Raw genomic sequence first — 7,295 nt, forward strand, 5'->3', positions numbered from 1 at the left:
GTAGTGATTTTAATCTCCAAAGCGGTTTGTAAGTATTAGGCAGTAGTTTTCACACTTCTTGCCCTAATGGCCCCAGGTCACAGGAGAACCACCGGACACATGCACCTGGGTTTAATAAGGTCACAACTTGAATGAAAGAACATCAGAGTCACTTAATTAAACTGCAGGCGTGTTGCAGAATTGTGGGCCAAAAAAGAGATTTTCTTCTGCAGACCATCAGAAGAAGAGGGCCTAGTAGTGTTTGGCATGCTGCTGCTCAGTCAATGGGGCCCCAAATGCACTTTCCCACACTGTGGTTCCCCTATGGGGATGCCAGCCTCCAGGTGGGAATCTGGGGATCCCCTGGAATTACAGCTCATCTCCAGACTACAGGCATCAGTTCCCCTGGAGAAAATGAATGCTTTGGAGGGTGGACTTTATGGGATTGTACCCCACTGAGGCCCCTGTCCTTTCCAGGCTCCATCCCCAAATCTCCAGTAGTTTCCCTACCTGGATCTGGCAACCCTACCCCCCCTCACAGCCCCTGCCGGTGACCTGTGGGGGGCAACCCTACTTCACTATGCATCCCCCTCCCCACACACTGAAACAGGCAAAGCACACCCCTCCCTTGGCAGCAGGAATGGTAGACACTCTTTTAGAGAAGCTGTCCACTGCTTCTTATCTTTCTTATGTAGAAACTTGTGTTCATAGGAATCCTGAAGTTCCTTAAAATATGCTTTTAAGGAACTTCAGGATTCCTATGAACACAAGTTTGAAAATCACTGTACTATTGGTCAAAATGTCGAATCAGAGAGAGGTCATGTTTTCAGTTCTGGCACTGACTATAAAATCTCATCCTTGGAAGACAGCAGAAATGAAGGCACTTGGTCTAACTTTCAGAGGTGTTGCAAGTATCCTAAATTCTAGCTGTGCAACTCATTTGGAATATCTGGCTCAAGGCTATTCCAACACTGAAATACCCCAGACCAGAGGTAGTTTTGAAATGCCCACAAATCGAATTCTCCTTGTGAGGTAGTTGGAGCTCAGAGAGCTCGAAGAGAGCTGTGACTAACCTATGGTCACCCAGCAGGTTTCATGTGCAGAAGTGGGGAAACCAGCCCGGTTCGCCAGATTAGAGTCCACTGCTCTTAACCACTACACTGTGCTGGAGAGGCACTACTCCAGAGTGTGCTCATAACCTCCCACCTCGAGGTGCTTTGCAACCCACACATACATGCTGCGGTTCTTGAGGTGGGTACTTGACATCAAGCGCGCCACAAAGCTCTTACATCCAATGTAGCTCAGCATGCGCTGAACCTCATCTCTCTGCCAAAATGTCTCCCACGTTGACAAGGCATTTTCAGCAATCAAAAGGTTCCCGAATTACCCGGAGCCAGCTCTGGTGTCCAGGGCGGGGGTGGAGAGCGGCGGAGTTGCTTCGCTCTCCCGGTATCGCCCCCCCCTCTCGGGGGTCTCACCTGATTGGGCTAGAGAGCCGATTGCTCCCGACCAGTCGGGCGGGGCTGGGAGGCTGTCGCGAGGCAGGGGAGGCTCGGCTCGGCTCCCTCCCCCACTGCTCTGCGCATGTCCCGGCGGCTCCCGCCCGTTGCCTCAGTCTGTCTCTGGCTTTGGCCCACCCTCCCTCCCTAAGGGCTTTAGGTGTTGATGTTATGCTATATTTGTCACAACTAAGGCGGTTTACGCATGGGGCTGGATGGGTACGAATGAAATGTTTAATACGGTCCCAGACCAACAATAAAAACTTTTACATAATAGAAACAGTAGCTAAATACATCAATAAATATATAATCAAACATTCATAGGGGAACTATTAAAAACATAAGCGTAACTAGAACACAGTTAAAACTCATTCGTAGGGTTCGACCCATGCTCGTCTAGCCTTCATGATTCACCATCCAAATTTGGCCATTTTAAAAGTTAGCTCAGAGTCTTTAACTGAGAGCAAGTTAGAAAGGCAAGTCGCTCTAGTGCTCCCTGAGTGGTCAGCTATTACAAGGGAAATGTCTTCTCTTATTTTATTATAAATTTTGCAGTCATAAATGACTGGATGGGTTTTGATGGGGGGAAGCGGCCTGCGGGCCCCTTCCTCCAACTGGGGGACCCCAATAAGGGGTTTTGGGGGAGGCCAAGGGGTTGAGTTGCCGCATAGGGGGGGGCAGGTTTGGCCTCTACCTGAGTGACGGGGGAACACCAAGTGGTGAAAGCCCATGTATATCCCACATACCATCATCCTCTACTACTCCCAGCGGGACCGCTGGGAGTTCAGGCCTGCATCAGTTCACAACGGGACGGCTGATGCCCCCATCCAGCCTTCCCATGCTTCGCCAATGCGTCAACAACACTGTTGCCATTAATTTTAGTTTTGGCCATATTTTTCCAATATGAAAAATGTTTTCCAATAAAAATACTGTTCTTTGTTAATAAAATTGTTATACGTTTATTAAAGATGAGTAGTGCTAACTTATATATTAGTTCTCATCCCAATAGCCCTCGGACAGCAAAGTAACGCTCCTTCGCTTGTCCACAGGGATAGAGGACTGCTGAGGGGGAAGTCTATAATCGAATTAGCCTACGGTTGAACCCTGACTGGTTATTTTTAAAAGAAAAGTTTGCAGAGCTGAGAGGCACTCTGGGTATTGAAACTGACATGGAGACCAGTCCCATAGTGGGCTACTTTGATAGTGCTCCCATCGAGGGCATTTTTATATTCGAAATCGATTTCCCATCAGCAGTTCTCCAGATTTTCATCCAAATCTGTGCCCCGCACCTTTTTTCCCCCGGTATAAAACTATCACTAATAAAGTAATATTTTCCAAACCAGGCTTTCTTAGCACATTCAGCCACCTCTTTAGATCCTGGTTTGCTGGGTGCCCTGCACAAACACACAAGCTAATTCCCCATGTTAATCTGGATGTCTGTTCAGGTGTTTGTGGGTGGTGCAGTAACATATCCAAGATAGAATATATCAGTAAATTTTCAGCATTCAGATAAGCAGTCATACAATGCTCCCACTTAGAGGGCTATTATAGACTAAATCAAAATTACTTTGTGAATAAACTCCAATAATAGTTTATAAGATTCAGCTGCATGTCTCTCATGTTTCCAACAAACCAACTACCTCTTAAAGACACAGTAGATCATGCTGCATCTACATCAAATATAAGAACTCAAATCATATCATTTAAACCCTTTGCAGTGAATGGTTGCAAAGTATATATCCAATATGACTCTTGTCATCGTAAATATTTAGTTATATCCAATTGATTTTAAGGATGTTTAATCAACTTATCTATAACAAAAAATGTAAAGTCTGTGGTCTTTAGCCTTACAACTACTTACTGCGATATTGTTGATGCACAGCAACCTCCCCAGGAACTCCTGGTTTTTTGGCCGTATGCAGAGACATAAACTGAATGAACATCAGAAACTGCTACAGAGAGAAACCGGATGTGCAGAATGATCTGGCGAAGCTGAATGCAATACTTGTGGATCGACAGCTGAGAAGATCAGGGGTAAGCGGAGCATGCGTAATAGACCTAAGACTCCAGCTCATTTAATTAAACTGTTTGGCTGTTGTATCAGTATTAAGGCTGTTACTTTATACAAAACATACTTAAAATATGGAATTAATGACTGCAAGAGGTAGTGGTGTTAGACTTCATATTGTATAGCTTTTAAAAAGGATTAGACAAATCAACAGAAGACAGGCCTCTCAGCGGTTTTTAGCCATGACAGCCAAATACAGCTTGTGTATTTAGAATTGTAAAATGCTATCACTCAGAAACATGCTGGGGGTCTTCTTAGGAAAACAGAGCATCAAAACAAACAGTATGAAACAAAGAAAAGAGAATAAGGCCTATGGAAGTCCTAAGCAGCTTCCCTAGATTTAGACTGCAGGGAGCCATAACTAAGGACCTGCTTGGAATTGCTCCAGATTCTGTTACCCTGGAATTATAATAAAACATGGAACAGACTTTTAAGTATTACAAGAGGCAGTATAGTTTTGACTACCAGAATGGTTGGGGCAAGCAGCAGGAGATACCTGTCTCCACCTTGCTCTGCTTTTGAATTCCCTAGGGGGCATCTAGTTGGTTATGACCTAGAGCTGCAAGCCTCCAGGTAAGTCCTGGGCTTCTCCTGGAATTACAACTGATTTCCAGTCTTGAGAGATCAGTTCCATTGAAGAAAGCAGCAGCTGTGGAGAGTGGCATTCCATTGCTCTTGAGCTCCCTCCCATCCTCAAAACCCACCCTCCCCAAGAGCTACCCCCAAATATCCAGGAATTTTCCAACCTGAACTTGGCAATACTATTGGACACACAGTGCAGGATATATCAAAGTGGGTAGCCGTGTTAGTCTGTTTGTAGTAGTCAAAAAGGGCAAGAGTCCAGTAGCACCTTAAAGACTAACAAAAATATTTTCTGGTAGGGTATGAGCTTTCGTGAGCCACAGCTCACTTCTTCAGATACAGCTAGAATGTGAATCCCTTGGTCTTTAAGTAGAGGAACAGTATGTAAATGTGAATAGCAGGATTGATTGGATTAGGTGTGATATGCAAAAGAGTCTGTGATGTCCAGGGGAGAGATGGGTGTGGAGAAATCAGCATTGGTAATGGGCCATGAATGCAAGGTCTTTATTCAGCCCAGGTAAATGCATTGACTTTAGTTTGAATATCAACTGTAATTCAGCAGTTTCTCTTTCCAATCTCCCTTTAAAATTCCTTTGTAAGAGAACTGCTACTCTTAAATCTGCAACAGAATGTCCTGGAAGGTTGAAATGTTCACCCACTGGTTTTTGTGGTTTCTGATGTCAGACTTATGTCCATTTAATCTTTGTCTAAGAGACTGACCTGTTTGTCCAATGTAGATTGTGGAAGGGCATTGCTGGCATGTGATGGCATAAATCACATTAGAAGATGAGCAGGAATATGAACCTGAGATAGTATGGCTGACATTGGTGGGTCCAGAGATGGTGTTCCTAGAATCTATATGAGGGCAAAGTTGGCACCTCGGTTTGTTGCAGGCCTTGGTGCCAGAGTCCATGTTCTTGTTAAGTAGTTTATCATCATGGGTGAGAAGTTGTTTTAGGTTAGCCGGCTGTCTGTAAGCAAGAAAGGGACATCCCCCCAGTGCTTCAGCGAGGGAAGTGTCACAATCCAGCATTGGTTGTAGGTCCTTAATAATACGTTGGACTGGTTTTAGTTGGGAGCTATAAGTGACAACCAGAGGTGTTCTGTTGTCGTTCTCTCTGGACTTATCTTGTAGTAAGTTGTGCCTGGGTATCATTCTGGCCTTCTCAATCATCTTTCGCACCATATCTGCAGGATATTGTAGTTGCAAAAATGTTTGCTGTAGGTCTCTCAAGTGTGTATCTCTGTCTGAAGGATTGGAGCAGATGCGACTATAGCGTAGGGCTTGGCTATAGACAATGGATTGTCTGATATGGTTGGGGTGGTGGCTGGACGCATGTAGATACGTTTGCCGATCTGTCGGTTTCCGGTACAATGTGGTGCCTGTGTGTCCCCCATGGATCCGTACTGTGGTGTCTAGGAAGTTGATTTCTTGTTCGGAATAATTCATAGTTAGATTGATGGTGGGGTGGAAGTCGTTGAAAGCCTGGTGAAATCTTTCAAGGGCTTCTTTGCCATGAGTCCAGACAAAGAAAATGTCATCAATGAACCTCAGGTAAAGGAGAGGTGCCAGTGGGTATGAGTTCAGAAAACGTTGTTCTAGATCTGCCATGAAAATGTTGGCATATTGTGGAGCCATGAGAGTTCCCATGGCAGTGCCATTGATTTGAAGGTATAAGTCCTTATCAAACCGTGCAGGATATAGTGGCTCTTTGGTCTTATTTAATGTGGGCATTTCATATGTTCTTAGTACTATAAGTTGTGGTGTCTTATGGCCTAACCATGGATATGCCTAAATATAATGTTTGTAAAATATCCTACTAAAACACAGAGACATCTGTCTGTCAAGCAGTGAGACCTTCAGTATTTGGACCCAATTGCCCTAGCAGCCTTTTCAACAACGCAGGAGGCAACCTTGTTTCAAAGTAGACTCAAGACCACCCAGTGAGCTGAATATCATTTTGTATGAACTTCCCACGCCAAAGCCAGTGAAACAGTTATGCAGTTAGATGTTGCAATGTGCAACTGAGAAACGTTTAGCCATCTTCTTTATACTGCAGTGCAAGGGAGCTATTTCACAGCAGACAGAACCTTTGAAATTCTTAAAGAAAGATTTGTTATTATTGAAGCAAATAGCAGTATTGCTATTATGGGGCTGCATATTTCTACCCATTTCCTGTGCCAGACAGATATCTCAGTATCTGTCTCAGACTCAGCATGCTGTAGTGGTTAAGGGTGGCGGACTCTAATCTAGAGAACTGGCTTGATTCCTCACTCCTACACATGAGAGGTAGACTCTAATGTGGTGAACCAGGCTGCTTTCCCCTCTCCTACACATGAAGCCAGCTGGGTGGCCTTGGGCTAGTCACAGCTTTCTCCTAACTGTCTCAGCCCCACCTACCTCCCAAGGTGCCTGTTGTGGGGAGGGGAAGGGAAAGTGATTGTAAGCCACTTTGAGACTCCTTTTGGTAGAGAAAAGCAAGGTATAAAAACCAGCTCTTCTTCTAAATGATACTTTGAAGTTTTAAAATAATGAAGCAGAAACATCTATCCCAATCTATGGAGGTTTTATCTGGGTGGTGTTTTTTTTTTTATTACATAAACCGATCTGTTCAGAAAAGTTGAAGCCTGCACCTGAGTTTGTTATTTGCAAACTGCAAATTAAAACACGTTTGCATTATCTTTAAGTTGCAAGGTTTGATCATTAGATTTATTAGCTAAAGCATTAGTGGATTAGAGCTGCTGCCTCCCACTGGCAACCCTAGTTGCCCTTCCCTGCTCCGAGCAGAGGTGGGAAAATATTTTTAAAGGCAACATTTTACCACAGAGTTTCCAGTGACCCTATGTCATTCCAGCTACCCTATGTCATTTCCAGTTTCCCCCCGGAAGTGATGTAGTGACATAGCCAACGTCACACCCCCATGACCCAGAGCCCTATCCTCCTGCTGATTACTAGGCTTGGCCTTGCAACCCTATGATCTTTCTCAGCTATTTTAAAACAGTGACTCAATTAGTCTACATGCTGTTGTATTTTTTGGAGGATATTTTTACTTTGGTGCATTGTACCAAATATATATTATATATATATTTATACATATATATATTAAACATCACATTCCCTCCTAAAAATAAGAACCTCTGTTATTGTTATTTTATTATATTACAGG

The sequence above is a fragment of the Euleptes europaea genome, chromosome 2 (assembly GCF_029931775.1).
Source record: "Euleptes europaea isolate rEulEur1 chromosome 2, rEulEur1.hap1, whole genome shotgun sequence".
Lineage (NCBI taxonomy): Eukaryota > Metazoa > Chordata > Lepidosauria > Squamata > Sphaerodactylidae > Euleptes > Euleptes europaea.